Below are 17,616 nucleotides of genomic sequence, written 5' to 3' on the forward strand. Positions count from 1 at the left end.
AAACTAGAGAAGGCATTATTTCTTAAACTAAACAAAAAAAATGGATCAAGAAAGAGACATTATTTATGAAACTTGACCAAAAAAGACACTATTTATGAAACTGGATCAAGAATGAGACACTATTTATGAAACTGGACCAAGAATGAGACACTATTTATGAAACTGTATTGACTATTATACACTATTTATGAAATAGGACTAATAACTAGACACTATTTATGAAACTGTACCAAGAATGAGACACTATTTATGAAACTGTATTAACTACTATACAATATTTATGAAATAGGACTCAATAACTAGGCATTATTTATGAAAGTGAATCAAGAACTAGGCACTATTATGAAAGTGAACCAATAAATAGTATAGTACCGTTCAGTTTCATAAATAGTCTAGTACCGTTCAGTTTTATAAATAGTATAGTACTGTTCAATTTCACAAACAATGTAGTACGATTAAGTTTCATAAACAGTAAGTACTGTTTAGTTTCATAAACAGTTAAATATAATAAAAAATTAATATAGTGAAATGGCTTAAACTTTAGTGAAATGACTTTATTTAATAAACAGTATACTATTGTTTAATGTCATAAATAGTTTCATAAATAATATAGTATTGTTTAGTTTTATAAACAGTATGGTACTGTTCAGTTTCATAAACAGTATAGTATTGTTCAGTTTCATAAACAATATAGTATCATCTAATAACTTTATTTAATAAAATGGTTTAAACTTTAGTGAGATGACTTAAATTTTAAAAAGACAAAAGTTAAATATAATAAAAAAATAAAATAAGTCATACCATAAGTCAGATACCAGTTCATCTAACATTGATTAAGCTAACTGATCAATTTGGTGAAATACAACCCTATTTTTTCAAGTCTCAGCTGAATTCAGAATCCATAAATTAGATACTAGTTCATCTAAAATTAAGCCACAAACTTTCAACTTGAATTTGAAATCGAGTTATAAGATTTCTCTCTGACGTCATATAATTTTACTTCTACATTTTTACCTTTTAATCAACTAAGTTATAAGTCTTTATTATTTTTACCATATTTAAAAGGACAAATTTAATAAAATTCGGGATATATGTATACTAATAGGATGTCTATATGCTTATGTTGTCAAATTGTCAAATGGTACCATTATTGATTGTATATTTTTTTTTTATCAAAGTATGTCATTATAATCCTCCTTAAAATAAAGAGACACTATTTATGAAACTAGACCCATAATTAGACAATATTTATGAAACCAAATCAAGAATGAGACACTATTTCTAAAACTAAACCAATAGGTTGAAACTATTTAGGAAACTAGACCAAGAAAGAAACATTATTTATGAACTAGACCAAGAAAGAAACATTATTTATGAACTAGACCAAGAAAGAGACATTGTTTATGATACTACATCAATTTCTATACACTGTTTATGAAACTAGACAAAAATTAAGCACTATTTATGAAAGTGGATTAAGAATTAGACACTATTTATGAAACTCAATCAAGAACTAGGCCACTATTTATGGAAGTGGAACAATGACACACCCCGTCCCGAAGGAGGGCATGCTGGCCGTCACGTGAGAGTGACGTAACCATTTGCACAGTACGGAAGCTTTAAGATACAATTTATAAGTTGATACACCCGAAGGTGAGTCCTAATTTTGTCCAATCTGTCAGAACACCGTCGAATTCCTCGTAGTCACCACACCTTTGTGATTCCTGAACCTGGAGGGGCGCAAAACCAAAATTGAGTGGGTCAGTAAAACAATTCTTTTTCCAAATCCAAACATTTCTCAAAACGTTGTAACCCCTCTCCGTAAAACCTGTATACTTTCCCAGAAATGCTGCTTGATTCATCCAACATTAGTATTTGCTAAACTTAGCATACAACCAACGTTCTCTCAATCTTTTCCCACTCAAAACGTTGTAACCCCTCTCCGTAAAACCTGTATACTTTCCCAGAAATGTAAAATATAAATATACATATATATTCTCAAGACTTCAAGTCGTTAACTCAACATTTTCATAACAATTATGCCATGCCACATCATCTCAACATTTCTCATATTAATTATGCCATGCCACATCATCTCAACAGTAATAAGGTATGAATGCATCAACATAATCATATCAGGTGCAAGAAAGTAATCAACCGTAGGCCCTCTAATAGCCCTGTACGGTTGAACCTAGAGCTCAAAATCTATCATTATCACTCTACCGGAGTCACCTCTGTGACCCGTCCGGCCTTCTGCACGCAAGTTACGCTCTAGTGCTTCTCATAAATCATCTGTGCACATAATCTAAGGTCACCCACCAGTCGGAATCTCACTAACACTCTCGCGACTGGTCTGTCGTACCCACTCCGCGTGGACTGTACGACTAGCATCTACTTGGATCCAAGGCGAGCGTGCGATGCGGTGAATACTATAAGCACTAAACCATGGTGCAGGATTTGAGCTCAATATATATCATCATCATCATAACAGTAATTAAATACTCATCTGTGCGTCCACCGCACCATTTCATACATATGCATCATAAATCAATTCTTACCTGTGCGTCCACCGCACCAATTCATACATATGCATCATAAATCAATTCTTACCTGTGCGTCCACCGCACCAATTCATACATATGCATCATAAATCAATTCTTACATGTGCGTCCACCGCACCAATTCATACATATGCATCATATATTAATTCATGCATGGCATTTCAACTCACATTTCTATATACTTTTCATATCAATTCTATGCATGGTATTTCACTTCCCGTTTTTCCACATAACTCATATGCATTTCATTTTAAACATATTTTCATTTCAATTCAATTTCTGGGAAACGTCAAGTATATATATATACGGAAAACAAAACTGCCCACTCACCTGGAGTTCGTCCAACAACTCCCTAGCACCACACATCAAGGCGTCATGACGATCGCCGCCTAGAATAGTAATCAAATCCAGGCTCAGAATTCATATCGATAGAATACATAACTTATATAAAATACGTCACTACGTTGATCGATCCGGAAGATCTGCCACTCAGATTTTAAATCCATAACTTCCAGAGGTCCACATTATACCTCTAGGACAACATCCTAAAATTTCATTACCATCCAACGGTCGGATCTCCGTCAATTTCCAAAACTAAGTGACGGTTAACATTTTATATTATGGACTTACAATTCCAATTCCGGAAGATCCGTAACTCGGATTCCCAATCCGTAAGTTCCAATAATCCTCAAATATTACGTATTACAACGTATCAAATTTTGGTGACGATCCAACGGTCGGATCATCAATTCACATTTTCACCTAAATGTGAAAACTATAAAACGTTATTCGAACACCTAACCAACAATCCTTAATAACTTTCTCATACGGTGCTCAATTTGGGTATATGAATATACCACAGTGATCTACTCGACGTCACGGACGTCGACATATTTTTAAAATAATTTTATTTTTATTTTTTATTTTTACTGTAGCACCTTCTTCTTCCTTGGGTCGCCGGACTGGTTTTTCCGGCGGCCGTTTTCCGGGCAGTTTTTCAAATTGCCATAACTTTGTCATTTCTCAACGAAATCAAGTGATTCAAAAACGAAAGTTGTAGCCCTTGAAGAGACAAAGAGAATGGTACCTTTCACAACACCTAGTTCGCCGTGGTTTGGCCGGAAATTTCCTCGAAAGCCTCGGAGGTCGCCGGAAACTGGGTATTTTTCAAATGAGTATAACTTCTTCAATACTCAACGAAATTGAGTGAAACAAAAAGGAAAGTTGTAGTAATTGACGAGACGAAGAGATTGATACCTACCTCGACTCCTAACTCGCCGGGGATTCGCCGGAAAACGCCTCGAAACTCCGGCCAAACTTTGAACTTGTCGATCTCCGTGTTCTTACGTCCAAAAACTTCCAACGAAGCACTCCGAGCTTCCTTGGGACCTTACTAAACTCGCTATGATCTTGTTTTAGCCTAAAACGTAACCAATTCAAAGCTCATGAACAGTGTCATCTCACGGCAACTTTAGAACTAGGGTTTTCGAAGTGAAACTCACCTGAAATTGGTATCCCCGTGCTCGTGAAGTCCCCAGGATCACGATGGTGGTCTTAAATGGAACGTTGGTACAAGATTGTGGTGGTTCTTGGTGGTTGCCGTGAGTTCGAGAGTAAGAGAGAGAATGAGAGAGTTTTCAGAAAAGAATAAGAGAGAGAGAGAGTCTGGAATGAAAGAAGAAGAGAGAAGAAAGGTTACGGGTTTTAGGGAGGGAATTCAGGGTAGGAGGCCCTACCTAAGTCCAAGCACAAATTAACACATACAAATATAAATCTAACCCTAGTTTAGGATCTTAAAGTAAAACAAATGTCATACATTTACACACCTTAATCCCGTTTAAGGTCACATTGGTCATCTCACGTCCTCGGAATTAATAATTCCGGGACGGGCTGTGACAATCTCCCCTCCTTATAGAATTTCGTCCCCGAAATTCCAATCACCAACCAGAACATCAAAACTCATAAAATAGTCTCGGATACATAACTCTCATCCGTTCTTCTGTCTCCCATGTAATTTTCTACTGAATGATTTCCTTCACAAAGCTTTTACTACTTACTCTGTCTTAATTCTTAGGACCTTCTTTTTCCAATCCAAAGTCGACATTAGTTCCTCACCAATCAGATCCGGCTTAATTCTCAATAGTTGCACCAAAGTCCCATGTAACGACTCTGCCACTTAGTGACAACGCATAGAATCGGGAAAACGGGGTGTATCAACTTATAAATTGTATCTTAAGGTTACTGTCCAAAAACTTTACGCCCCTGGATGTGCTCGTCCTCGTTAAAAGTTCCACGTAGAAGTGAAATAACTTAAAACAATCATTTAACGCACATGTGCCAAGTATCCCTGACAACCCCTGGATAACAATTTCTTCGCCCTTATGGCTGAAATAACACCATGCCTCACCCCACTTCTTTCACCCACAAATGTAACCTCAGGTAGTCCAGGACGAAGAAAAGTAACTGATTTCCCGTAACAATCTATATGGGCGCGATTATAACGCAACCAATCCGCCCCTAAAATCACATCAAAATCCACGATGTCTAACGGGATAAGATTAGCAGGCATAATGACATTATCTACCATCACTGGACACCCAGAGTAAAAACTATCAACATAACATTTATCCCCTCTAGGCATAGCAAACTCTAAATCAAACCCTAGAGGTGAAGGATGAGGTTGCGTTATAATCGCGCCCATATAGATTGTTACGGGAAATCAGTTACTTTTCTTCGTCCTGGACTACCTGAGGTTACATTTGTGGGTGAAAGAAGTGGGGTGAGGCATGGTGTTATTTCAGCCATAAGGGCGAAGAAATTGTTATCCAGGGGTTGTCAGGGATACTTGGCACATGTGCGTTAAATGATTGTTTTAAGTTATTTCACTTCTAGGTGGAACTTTTAACGAGGACGAGCACATCCAGAGGCGTCAAGGGGGTTACGACCCGGCGACATACCAGTGAGTGGGCATTTGTTTTTATATATACCTATATACTCGATTTCCCCAGAAATCAAATTTAAATGAAAAGTATATTGAAATGAAATGAAATATGATGTGATTGCCATGCATAGAATATTATGGATATTATGAACTGTCGTATGATGCATATATGTATGATGGTGCTGTGGAAGCACAGGTAAGTATTTAATTAATATTATGATGATGATGATGATATATTGAGCTCATATCCTGCACCATGGTTTAGTGCTTATAGTATTCACCGCATCGCACGCTCGCCTTGGATCCAAGTAGATGCTGGTCGTACAGTCCACGCGGAGTGGGTACGACGGGCCAGTCGTAGAGTGTTAGTGAGATTATGACTGGTGGGTGACCTTAGGTTATTGTATACAGATGATTGATGAGAGAAGCACTAGAGCGAATATTACCATGAGTCGTTCAAACTACATTAGGTAGTTCCGACTTATGTGCAGAAGGCCGGACAGGTCACGCGGAGTGACTCCGGCAGAGAGTGAGATTGATAGATGTGGAGCTCTAGGTTCAATCGTTCAGGGCTATTAGAGGGCCTACGATTGATTATTTCTTTTACCTGATTATATTATGTTAATGCATTCATACTAAACTGTTGAAATTGGCATGGTACATTCTTTATTGAATCTGTTATAAGATTGATGATTGAGACAGTTGAGATATATATGCTATATACTATTTTTCTGGGAAAGTATACAGGTTTTCCAAAAAGGGGTTATAATTGTGGATTTATGAAATGATTTGGAAAAGATTGATTTTCGCCCACTCACGTTTTCTGTTTTTCGCCCCTCCAGGTTCTAGTTGATAGTTGAGGCGTTGGTGGCCTACGAGGACTGCTTCGGCGTTCTGACAGACTAAATAAATGTAGGATTCACCCGAGGGTGTTGTAAAATAGTTATGTTCCTACTTGACTGCACCTAGATGCTTATGCTCTGTTTATGTGTGTTTAGTACACTCTTATGCACATAGAATGCTAGGTTGTAAATAACTGCAATTAGTGGTTTTTGTTGACTCGTATTTTATTATTAAATCGTTTCCGCTTGCGTTATGGTTACGTCACACTCACGTGACGGCCAGCACGTCCTAGTCTTCGGGTTAGGGTGTGTCAGTTTGACACACCCCGTCCCGAAGGAGGGCATGCTGGCCGTCACGTGAGAGTGACGTAACCATTTGCACAGTACGGAAGCTTTAATTATACAATTTATAAGTTGATACACCCGAAGGTGAGTCCTAATTTTTGTCCAATCTGTCAGAACACCGTCGAATTCCTCGTAGTCACCACACCTTTGTGATTCCTGAACCTGGAGGGGCGCAAAACCAAAATTGAGTGGGTCAGTAAAACAATTCTTTTCCAAGTCCAAACATTTCTCAAAACGTTGTAACCCCTCTCCGTAAAACCTGTATACTTTCCCAGAAATGTAAAATATAAATATACATATATATTCTCAAAACTTCATTTTTACTATCTCAACATTATCTCTTTATCAATCATGCCATGCCATGTCATCTCAACATTTCTCATATTAATTATGCCATGCCACATCATCTCAACAGTAATAAGGTATGAATGCATCAACATAATCATATCAGGTGCAAGAAAGTAATCAACCGTAGGCCCTCTAATAGCCCTATACGGTTGAACCTAGAGCTCAAAATCTATCATTATCACTCTACCGGAGTCACCTCTGTGACCCGTCCGGCCTTCTGCACACAAGTTACGCTCTAGTGCTTCTCATAAATCATCTGTGCACATAATCTAAGGTCACCCACCAGTCGGAATCTCACTAACACTCTCGCGACTGGTCTGTCGTACCCACTCCGCGTGGACTGTACGACTAGCATCTACTTGGATCCAAGGCGAGCGTGCGATGCGGTGAATACTATAAGCACTAAACCATGGTGCAGGATTTGAGCTCAATATATATCATCATCATCATAACAGTAATTAAATACTCATCTGTGCGTCCACCGCACCATTTCATACATATGCATCATAAATCAATTCTTACCTGTGCGTCCACCGCACCAATTCATACATATGCATCATAAATCAATTCTTACATGTGCGTCCACCGCACCAATTCATACATATGCATCATATATTAATTCATGCATGGCATTTCAACTCACATTTCTATATACTTTTCATATCAATTCTATGCATGGTATTTCACTTCCCGTTTTTCCACATAACTCATATGCATTTCATTTTAAACATATTTTCATTTCAATTCAATTTCTGGGAAACGTCAAGTATATATATATACGGAAAACAAAACTGCCCACTCACCTGGAGTTCATCCAACAACTCCCTAGCACCACACATCAAGGCGTCACGACGATCGCCGCCTAGAATAGTAATCAAATCCAACCTCAGAATTCATAGTGATAGAATATATAACTTATATAAAATACGTCACTACGTAGTTCGATCCGGAAGATCTGCCACTCAGATTTTAAATCCATAACTTCCAGAGGTCCACAATATATCTCTAGGATAACCTCCTAAAATTTCATTACCATCCAACGGTCGGATCGTCAATTCACATTTTTACCTAAATGTGAAAACTATAAAACGTTATTCGAACACCTAACCAACAATCCTTAATAACTTTCTCATACGGTGTTCAATTTGGGTATATGAATATACCACATTGATCTACTCGACGTCACGGACGTCGACATATTTTTAAAATAATTTTTTTACTGTAGCACGCGCCCCCACGCGCCAAGACAAGCACGGCCCACGCGCCCCCACGCGCATCATCTTCTTCCTTGGGTCGCCGGACTGGTTTTTCCGGCGGCCGTTTTCTGGGCAGTTTTTCAAATTGCCATAACTTTGTCATTTCTCAATGAAATCAAGTGATTCAAAAACGAAAGTTGTAGCCCTTGAAGAGAAAAAGAGAATGGTACCTTGCACAACACCTAGTTCGCCGTGGTTTGGCCGGAAACTGCCTCGAAAGCCTCGGAGGTCGCCGGAAACTGGGTATTTTTCAAATGAGTATAACTTCTTCAATACTCAACGAAATTGAGTGAAACAAAAAGGAAAGTTGTAGTACTTGACGAGACGAAGAGATTGATACCTACCTCGACTCCTAACTCGCCGGGGATTCGCCGGAAAGAGCCTCGAAAGCTCCGGCCAAACTTTGAACTTGTCGATCTCCGTGTTCTTACGTCCAAAAACTTCCAACGAAGCACTCCGAGCTTCCTTGGGACTTCCTTAAGCTCACTGTGAGCTTGGTTTCACCTAAAACAAAGCCAATTCGAAGATAATGAACAGTACTCTTCACGGGAACTTGGAAACTAGGGGTTTTCCGAAGCAAAACTTACCTGAAATGGATACCATCGTGATCGTGGAGGTTCCAGGAGTTTGATGGTGGTCTTAACTCCGTCGTTGGTAGAAGTTTAGGGTGGTTTTGTGGTTGGTTTGGTTCGAACGGAGAAGAAGAGTGACAGAGAGAGTGAGAGAGTCGTGAGGGAAGAGAGAGAGAGTACATACGGGAAATGGGGAGGGAATCAGGGTAGGAGGCCCTACTTAAATCCCAAACACAACTTTAAACATACTAATGTAAATCCAATTGCTAAATTTTCGCCCCTTAGTCCCGCTTAAGGGCATTTTGGTCTTTTCACGTCCTCGGAATTAAAATTCCGGGACGGGCTGTGACAATCTTCCCTCCTTATAGAATTTCGTCCCCGAAATTCCAGCAACCAACTAAATCATCTATACTCATACAATAGCCTCGGGTAATTCTCTCTCATCCGATTCTCTTTCTCCAACATAATTTTCTACTGAATGATTTCCTTCACAAAGCTTTTACCACTTACTCTGTCTTAATTCTCAGGACCTTCTTTTTCCAATCCAAAGTCATCCTTGGTTCATTTTGTTTTCAATCATCAATCTTAATTTAGATATCAATTATAAGTTTTAAATAAGTACACTATTTTGTTTTACTTTAAGATCCTAAACTAGGGTTAGATTTATATTTGTATGTGTTAATTTGTGCTTGGACTTAGGTAGGGCCTCCTACCCTGAATTCCCTCCCTAAAACCCGTAACCTTTCTTCTCTCTTCTTCTTTCATTCCAGACTCTCTCTCTCTCTTATTCTTTTCTGAAAACTCTCTCATTCTCTCTCTTACTCTCGAACTCACGGCAACCACCAAGAACCACCACAATCTTGTACCAACGTTCCATTTAAGACCACCATCGTGATCCTGGGGACTTCACGAGCACGGAGATACCAATTTCAGGTGAGTTTCACTTCGAAAACCCTAGTTCTAAAGTTGCCGTGAGATGACACTGTTCATGAGCTTTGAATTGGTTACGTTTTAGGCTAAAACAAGATCATAGCGAGTTTAGTAAGGTCCCAAGGAAGCTCGGAGTGCTTCGTTGGAAGTTTTTGGACGTAAGAACACGGAGATCGACAAGTTCAAAGTTTGGCCGGAGTTTCGAGGCGTTTTCCGGCGAATCCCCGGAGAGTTAGGAGTCGAGGTAGGTATCAATCTCTTCGTCTCGTCAATTACTACAACTTTCCTTTTTGTTTCACTCAATTTCGTTGAGTATTGAAGAAGTTATACTCATTTGAAAAATACCCAGTTTCCGGCGACCTCCGAGGCTTTCGAGGCAGTTTCCGGCCAAACCACGGCGAACTAGGTGTTGTGCAAGGTACCATTCTCTTTGTCTCTTCAAGGGCTACAACTTTCGTTTTTGAATCACTTGATTTCGTTGAGAAATGACAAAGTTATGGCAATTTGAAAAACTGCCCGGAAAACGGCCGCCGGAAAAACCAGTCCGGCGACCCAAGGAAGAAGAAGGTGCTACAGTAAAAATAAAAAATAAAAATAAAATTATTTTAAAAATATGTCGACGTCCGTGACGTCGAGTAGATCACTGTGGTATATTCATATACCTAAATTGAACACCGTATGAGAAAGTTATTGAGGATTGTTGGTTAGGTGTTCAAATAACGTTTTATAGTTTTCACATTTAGGTGAAAATGTGAATTGATGATCCGACCGTTGGATCGTCACCAAAATTTGATACGTTGTAATACGTAATATTTGAGGATTATTGGAACTTACGGATTGGGAATCCGAGTTACGGATCTTCCGGAATTGGAATTGTAAGTCCATAATATAAAATGTTAACCGTCACTTAGTTTTGGAAATTGACGGAGATCCGACCGTTGGATGGTAATGAAATTTTAGGATGTTGTCCTAGAGGTATAATGTGGACCTCTGGAAGTTATGGATTTAAAATCTGAGTGGCAGATCTTCCGGATCGATCAACGTAGTGACGTATTTTATATAAGTTATGTATTCTATCGATATGAATTCTGAGCCTGGATTTGATTACTATTCTAGGCGGCGATCGTCATGACGCCTTGATGTGTGGTGCTAGGGAGTTGTTGGACGAACTCCAGGTGAGTGGGCAGTTTTGTTTTCCGTATATATATATACTTGACGTTTCCCAGAAATTGAATTGAAATGAAAATATGTTTAAAATGAAATGCATATGAGTTATGTGGAAAAACGGGAAGTGAAATACCATGCATAGAATTGATATGAAAAGTATATAGAAATGTGAGTTGAAATGCCATGCATGAATTAATATATGATGCATATGTATGAATTGGTGCGGTGGACGCACATGTAAGAATTGATTTATGATGCATATGTATGAATTGGTGCGGTGGACGCACAGGTAAGAATTGATTTATGATGCATATGTATGAATTGGTGCGGTGGACGCACAGGTAAGAATTGATTTATGATGCATATGTATGAAATGGTGCGGTGGACGCACAGATGAGTATTTAATTACTGTTATGATGATGATGATATATATTGAGCTCAAATCCTGCACCATGGTTTAGTGCTTATAGTATTCACCGCATCGCACGCTCGCCTTGGATCCAAGTAGATGCTAGTCGTACAGTCCACGCGGAGTGGGTACGACAGACCAGTCGCGAGAGTGTTAGTGAGATTCCGACTGGTGGGTGACCTTAGATTATGTGCACAGATGATTTATGAGAAGCACTAGAGCGTAACTTGCGTGCAGAAGGCCGGACGGGTCACAGAGGTGACTCCGGTAGAGTGATAATGATAGATTTTGAGCTCTAGGTTCAACCGTACAGGGCTATTAGAGGGCCTACGGTTGATTACTTTCTTGCACCTGATATGATTATGTTGATGCATTCATACCTTATTACTGTTGAGATGATGTGGCATGGCATAATTAATATGAGAAATGTTGAGATGATGTGGCATGGCATAATTGTTATGAAAATGTTGAGTTAACGACTTGAAGTCTTGAGAATATATATGTATATTTATATTTTACATTTCTGGGAAAATATACAGGTTTTACGGAGAGGGGTTACAACGTTTTGAGAAATGTTTGGATTTGGAAAAAGAATTGTTTTACTGACCCACTCAATTTTGGTTTTGCGCCCCTCCAGGTTCAGGAATCACAAAGGTGTGGTGACTACGAGGAATTCGACGGTGTTCTGACAGATTGGACAAAATTAGGACTCACCTTCGGGTGTATCAACTTATAAATTGTATCTTAAAGCTTCCGTACTGTGCAAATGGTTACGTCACTCTCACGTGACGGCCAGCATGCCCTCCTTCGGGACGGGGTGTGTCAGTTGGTATCAGAGCATGGTTGCAATCTTGGACATTTTGAGAAGTTCTAGTGAATTCTGTCAGAACTACACTGCCTCGTAGCAAACCACGTAGTTAGAGGAACTTAATCTCCCCGATTTAGCGGGTTGGGGGAAACTATTATTATGGTGATTCGGTATATTATCAAAATGGACATTTTAAGACGGGTTATGAGTTGAATTTGAATCACCTTATGAAATGATGAACCTGAGGGAGCGAAGTAACGGTTTAACCATTTGGAAAAGATGTTTCAGGTTATGCAAGTCAAAGGAAATTTCCTTCTGACAAGGGGTCGAGACGACTACCTGGTTTTGGTTATGAATTTGTATCCTGGTGGAAACAGGAGTATGAATTGTTGTCACCAGAGGAATCAGTCGATTGAGAATTGTTTAAGGACTTGTTTAAAGGAAAAGTTTATCCCTCCGGCATTTATCGATGGTAGTAAACAAGAGTTTACAAATATGAGACAAGGAAGGTGATGATCGAGGGATATTATAGAAAGTTTTCAGACTTGCCTCGTTCCATCCAGATATTGTTGTTAATTTGGTGGAGGTGTTATGTTGTTTTAAGCTGGGTGGCAAAAAGGGAAGTGGTATTTTGGGTGACCACTATCCATTGTACTTCTTACCAGGAGTATACAAGATGTTGTTGAGCCTTGAGGACTCTGAGAACATGAGCAACGAGAATAAAGAAGAATAAGAAAAGAATAGGAATTAAAAGAAGACGATAAAGTTAATGATTCGTCATATCAAGGATATAGAAAGATTCAGAGCTTCGAAAGAAGTGAAGCTAGAGTTAATTTTTCCAGCTGAGGTTTTAATGTCGCTGGTCAGAATAAAAGTGATGGATATACTGGTAATCCCCGATATTTGAGACAAGGTGTCTCGAGTAAAGGAAATGTACCTTGTGCAGCAGGTACAAAATTAACACTTTGGGAAGTGTGAAATTAATGAATGTGTTTATGTGAACAGAGGGGACACAGAATTGTGAATCGTCCCTAGAATCAGTTGTACTCAACAATTTTCCATGATATCATAGTGTCGATTCAGCAGAGTTATGGACTTAGTAGTTTGGTCGGATTGACCGTGAGTACAAAGAGATTTGATGAGTTATATGTTCAGCTGTACAGACCATGAGAAGTGGATTCGACTGACACATGAGAAATTGGTGAGTTATAGGCTCGGCCGTACCGACCACGCGGAGTGGATCCGGCCGACGTATTATTGAGATAAGAGTTGAATCAGTCGTATTGATCATTCTAGTTGACTTCGGCTGATATATTTCTTATTATGTATGTTATTACCTTGAGAGTAGTAAATAAATGTAGTTGAGATGAGTGTATGTATTTTGCATTGAGTGACAAAATAGTAATGTTATATCTTTGAGAGTGGTTGCCTACTTATCGAGACAACGATGATTTATCAGTATTGCGGGCTGCAGACCGTAATATTAATAACTCATTCGTGGATTCGTTAAGCAAGCAAACCGGTAGATTATTTTATGTTAGTATTGTACTTATTTGGAATGCTTAATAATAATAGAATATATATTGTATCAGTTAATTCTGTTCCATTAGATTGGTTGGTTATAATTGTGACAAGACGAAATGTTATGGGAAACCAGTACTTTCCATCGATCTGGATGAACAAAGATTACTTTTGTAAGTATGCAAAATGGATTGAGTCAGGCTGTTATTTATGCTGTGAGAGCAAAGAGATTGTTTTCGAAAGGCTGTCAAAAATACTTAGCTCATGTGGTGCTAAATGATGTTGTTTGGAGTAGTGTGAATAATGTCGAAAGAGTTAGACTTTTCTTGATGTCTTCCTTGAAAGTATACCTGGATTGCCTTCAGGCAGAGATATGAGGTTCATTATTGATTTGTTGCCAGGTATAAATTTATATTGGAGATTGGTTCAGGATGAGTTAAGGGAATTGGAAATTCAGTTGAGAGAATTGGTTGATAAAAGTTTTATTCAACCTAGTACAACACTTTTGAGGAGCCCAGTTTGTTGGTGAGGAAGAAAAATGGATCTTGAGACTGTTCATTGATTATAGACAATGGAGTCGGGTAACGATTGAGAACCGTTATCCATGGTGATGTACTGATGTTTATTTAACCAGCTCAGAAGTAATTGCGAAGATTCAAAGATTGAATTGAGATCTGGTTACTACCAATTGAATATTATAAGTGACATTGATCATAAGATGGTTTTCTGGACTCGTTATAGTCTTTATGAAGTTTGGTGATGCTATATGGATACTCATGCTGTTTTATGAGTTATTGGATGAAGTATTCCAATAATGCCTTGATAAATAGATATCATTTTCATTGAAGATATTCTGGTATACTCTAAGCCTAGAGCAGAGCATGTAAAGGTATTAAGTCGGTGAAGCAAAGATTAAGAGAACGTTGGTTGTATGCTAAGTTTAGCAAATGCGAATGTTGGATGAATCAAGTGGCATTCTGAGATTGGTTATATCTGCTTAAGGTATTCAAATGAATTCTTAAAAGGCGGCAGAATTGAGAAATTGGAACAACCACAAGCCATAATTGAGATTCGGAAATTCTTAACTTATCAGGCTATTTTGGATGGTTGTGAAAGAATTTTTAGTCATTGTTTTGTCATTGATGAGACTGTTGAGAAAGGAGGTTATGTATGAGTGGGAAGGAAATTGTGAGCAAAGGATTCAACAACTGAAGTATTTCCTCACTCATGCACGTATTTTAGTAATCCCAGAGAATAATGGTAATCATAAATTTTTAGTGATGTTTCTTGAATGGTATTGGATGCATGTTGATGCAAATGTTAGGGTGATTGCATACGTTTCACGATAAATGGAACCTCATGAGATGAATTACCCTACGGGTGACTTGGAAGTCATGATTACCATTCTTGCTGTGAAGTTATGAAGGCATTATATTTGGTAAGAATGCAAGATTTTTACGAATCCAAAAAGTCTTCAATATCCATTACTTGGAAGGATTTTGATATGAGGCAGCGAAAGTGAATTGTATTGCTTAATGAACATGATTGTACGATCAGGGTGATCGTAAAGTTTGTTCTAGCTCAAGCACTTGGCGAGAAGACTACAGTAAGATTAATGTCTGGCACGTTTGCCAAGATTATCTTCTTGTGGATTGGAAACTAACTAAAGTAAAGTTAAGAATGGAAGATCGAGAAGAAGTTATACTTGTTAAGTAACAAGTTAGTACATTTACTCCAGTGTTGAGTAACAACCTTTCCCAGACAGTGCAACATTACTAATTTGTTTTATGGAAAAGAGAATTGGATTACGGAACTGCTAAGTTTCTTAAGTATGTTGGTTGTGCAGTTTCCGAAGTAACGCCATAAGGACCATGAAATGTGTCACGTGAGTCGGTTTTTGATGACTTGTGAATGGAATGTTTCTGGGTAGAGAAAGATTCGATCAAGAAAGAGTTTTAGTAGACCCTGAGACTATGGATGAGTCTCCTCAAAGTATTCAGGTGATTAAGTTAACCTGAAGTAACCAGGAATGGCAAAAGAGATCAACAGATGGATATGCCACTAATCGAGTGTGTAAGGTAAATGGTTTGATATTTTTGGAAAATTCACCGCGAACAGAAATGACGAGAATTGGAAAAGAGACAAGATAAGATTTAGACACATCAGACCATTTTTTTTTTTTTCACTAAAGGAATCAATAAAGTTGCATACAAGTTTGTGATGCCTTCAGAATTGGCTAAGGCACATAATGTATTTTGTGTTCGATGCGTTGTCACTAAGTGGCAGAGTCGTTACATGGGACTTTGGTGCAACTATTGAGAATTAAGCCGGATCTGATTGGTGAGGAACTAATGTCGACTTTGGATTGGAAAAAGAAGGTCCTAAGAATTAAGACAGAGTAAGTAGTAAAAGCTTTGTGAAGGAAATCATTCAGTAGAAAATTACATGGGAGACAGAAGAACGGATGAGAGTTATGTATCCGAGACTATTTTATGAGTTTTGATGTTCTGGTTGGTGATTGGAATTTCGGGGACGAAATTCTATAAGGAGGGGAGATTGTCACAGCCCGTCCCGGAATTATTAATTCCGAGGACGTGAGATGACCAATGTGACCTTAAACGGGATTAAGGTGTGTAAATGTATGACATTTGTTTTACTTTAAGATCCTAAACTAGGGTTAGATTTATATTTGTATGTGTTAATTTGTGCTTGGACTTAGGTAGGGCCTCCTACCCTGAATTCCCTCCCTAAAACCCGTAACCTTTCTTCTCTCTTCTTCTTTCATTCCAGACTCTCTCTCTCTCTTATTCTTTTCTGAAAACTCTCTCATTCTCTCTCTTACTCTCGAACTCACGGCAACCACCAAGAACCACCACAATCTTGTACCAACGTTCCATTTAAGACCACCATCGTGATCCTGGGGACTTCACGAGCACGGGGATACCAATTTCAGGTGAGTTTCACTTCGAAAACCCTAGTTCTAAAGTTGCCGTGAGATGACACTGTTCATGAGCTTTGAATTGGTTACGTTTTAGGCTAAAACAAGATCATAGCGAGTTTAGTAAGGTCCCAAGGAAGCTCGGAGTGCTTCGTTGGAAGTTTTTGGACGTAAGAACACGGAGATCGACAAGTTCAAAGTTTGGCCGGAGTTTCGAGGCGTTTTCCGGCGAATCCCCGGCGAGTTAGGAGTCGAGGTAGGTATCAATCTCTTCGTCTCGTCAATTACTACAACTTTCCTTTTTGTTTCACTCAATTTCGTTGAGTATTGAAGAAGTTATACTCATTTGAAAAATACCCAGTTTCCGGCGACCTCCGAGGCTTTCGAGGCAGTTTCCGGCCAAACCACGGCGAACTAGGTGTTGTGCAAGGTACCATTCTCTTTGTCTCTTCAAGGTCTACAACTTTCGTTTTTGAATCACTTGATTTCGTTGAGAAATGACAAAGTTATGGCAATTTGAAAAACTGCCCGGAAAACGGCCGCCGGAAAAACCAGTCCGGCGACCCAAGGAAGAAGAAGGTGCTACAGTAAAAATAAAAAATAAAAATAAAATTATTTTAAAAATATGTCGACGTCCGTGACGTCGAGTAGATCACTGTGGTATATTCATATACCTAAATTGAACACCGTATGAGAAAGTTATTGAGGATTGTTGGTTAGGTGTTCAAATAACGTTTTATAGTTTTCACATTTAGGTGAAAATGTGAATTGATGATCCGACCGTTGGATCGTCACCAAAATTTGATACGTTGTAATACGTAATATTTGAGGATTATTGGAACTTACGGATTGGGAATCCGAGTTACGGATCTTCCGGAATTGGAATTGTAAGTCCATAATATAAAATGTTAACCGTCACTTAGTTTTGGAAATTGACGGAGATCCGACCGTTGGATGGTAATGAAATTTTAGGATGTT

General features: G+C 38.7%; 3 long non-coding RNA genes across 4 annotated transcripts; 2 read left to right on the forward strand and 1 right to left on the reverse strand.

Annotated features, from left to right (window-relative positions):
• Positions 1–1,537: 1,537 nt before the first annotated feature.
• Positions 1,538–9,063, reverse strand: LOC126623464 (uncharacterized). 2 transcript variants are annotated; one of them, XR_007623756.1, is made up of 5 exons: positions 8,881–9,053; positions 8,638–8,797; positions 8,464–8,532; positions 7,841–7,899; positions 1,538–1,730 (listed from the first exon to the last, which is right to left on the reverse strand). It is a non-coding gene; the product is annotated as an uncharacterized LOC126623464 (long non-coding RNA). The 2 variants fall into 2 exon arrangements; XR_007623755.1 differs by having other exon boundaries at positions 8,464–8,797; positions 8,881–9,063.
• Positions 9,064–9,501: 438 nt separating this feature from the next.
• On the forward strand, positions 9,502–11,266 carry LOC126623465 (uncharacterized). Its single transcript, XR_007623757.1, has 3 exons — positions 9,502–9,798; positions 9,881–10,039; positions 10,145–11,266. It is a non-coding gene; the product is annotated as an uncharacterized LOC126623465 (long non-coding RNA).
• Positions 11,267–14,600: 3,334 nt separating this feature from the next.
• Positions 14,601–17,580, forward strand: LOC126623466 (uncharacterized). The gene is made up of 3 exons (XR_007623758.1): positions 14,601–16,653; positions 16,736–16,894; positions 17,000–17,580. It is a non-coding gene; the product is annotated as an uncharacterized LOC126623466 (long non-coding RNA).
• Positions 17,581–17,616: the final 36 nt, after the last annotated feature.

Source organism: Malus sylvestris, chromosome 5 (genome assembly GCF_916048215.2).
Source record: "Malus sylvestris chromosome 5, drMalSylv7.2, whole genome shotgun sequence".
In the NCBI taxonomy this organism is placed as follows: domain Eukaryota; kingdom Viridiplantae; phylum Streptophyta; class Magnoliopsida; order Rosales; family Rosaceae; genus Malus; species Malus sylvestris.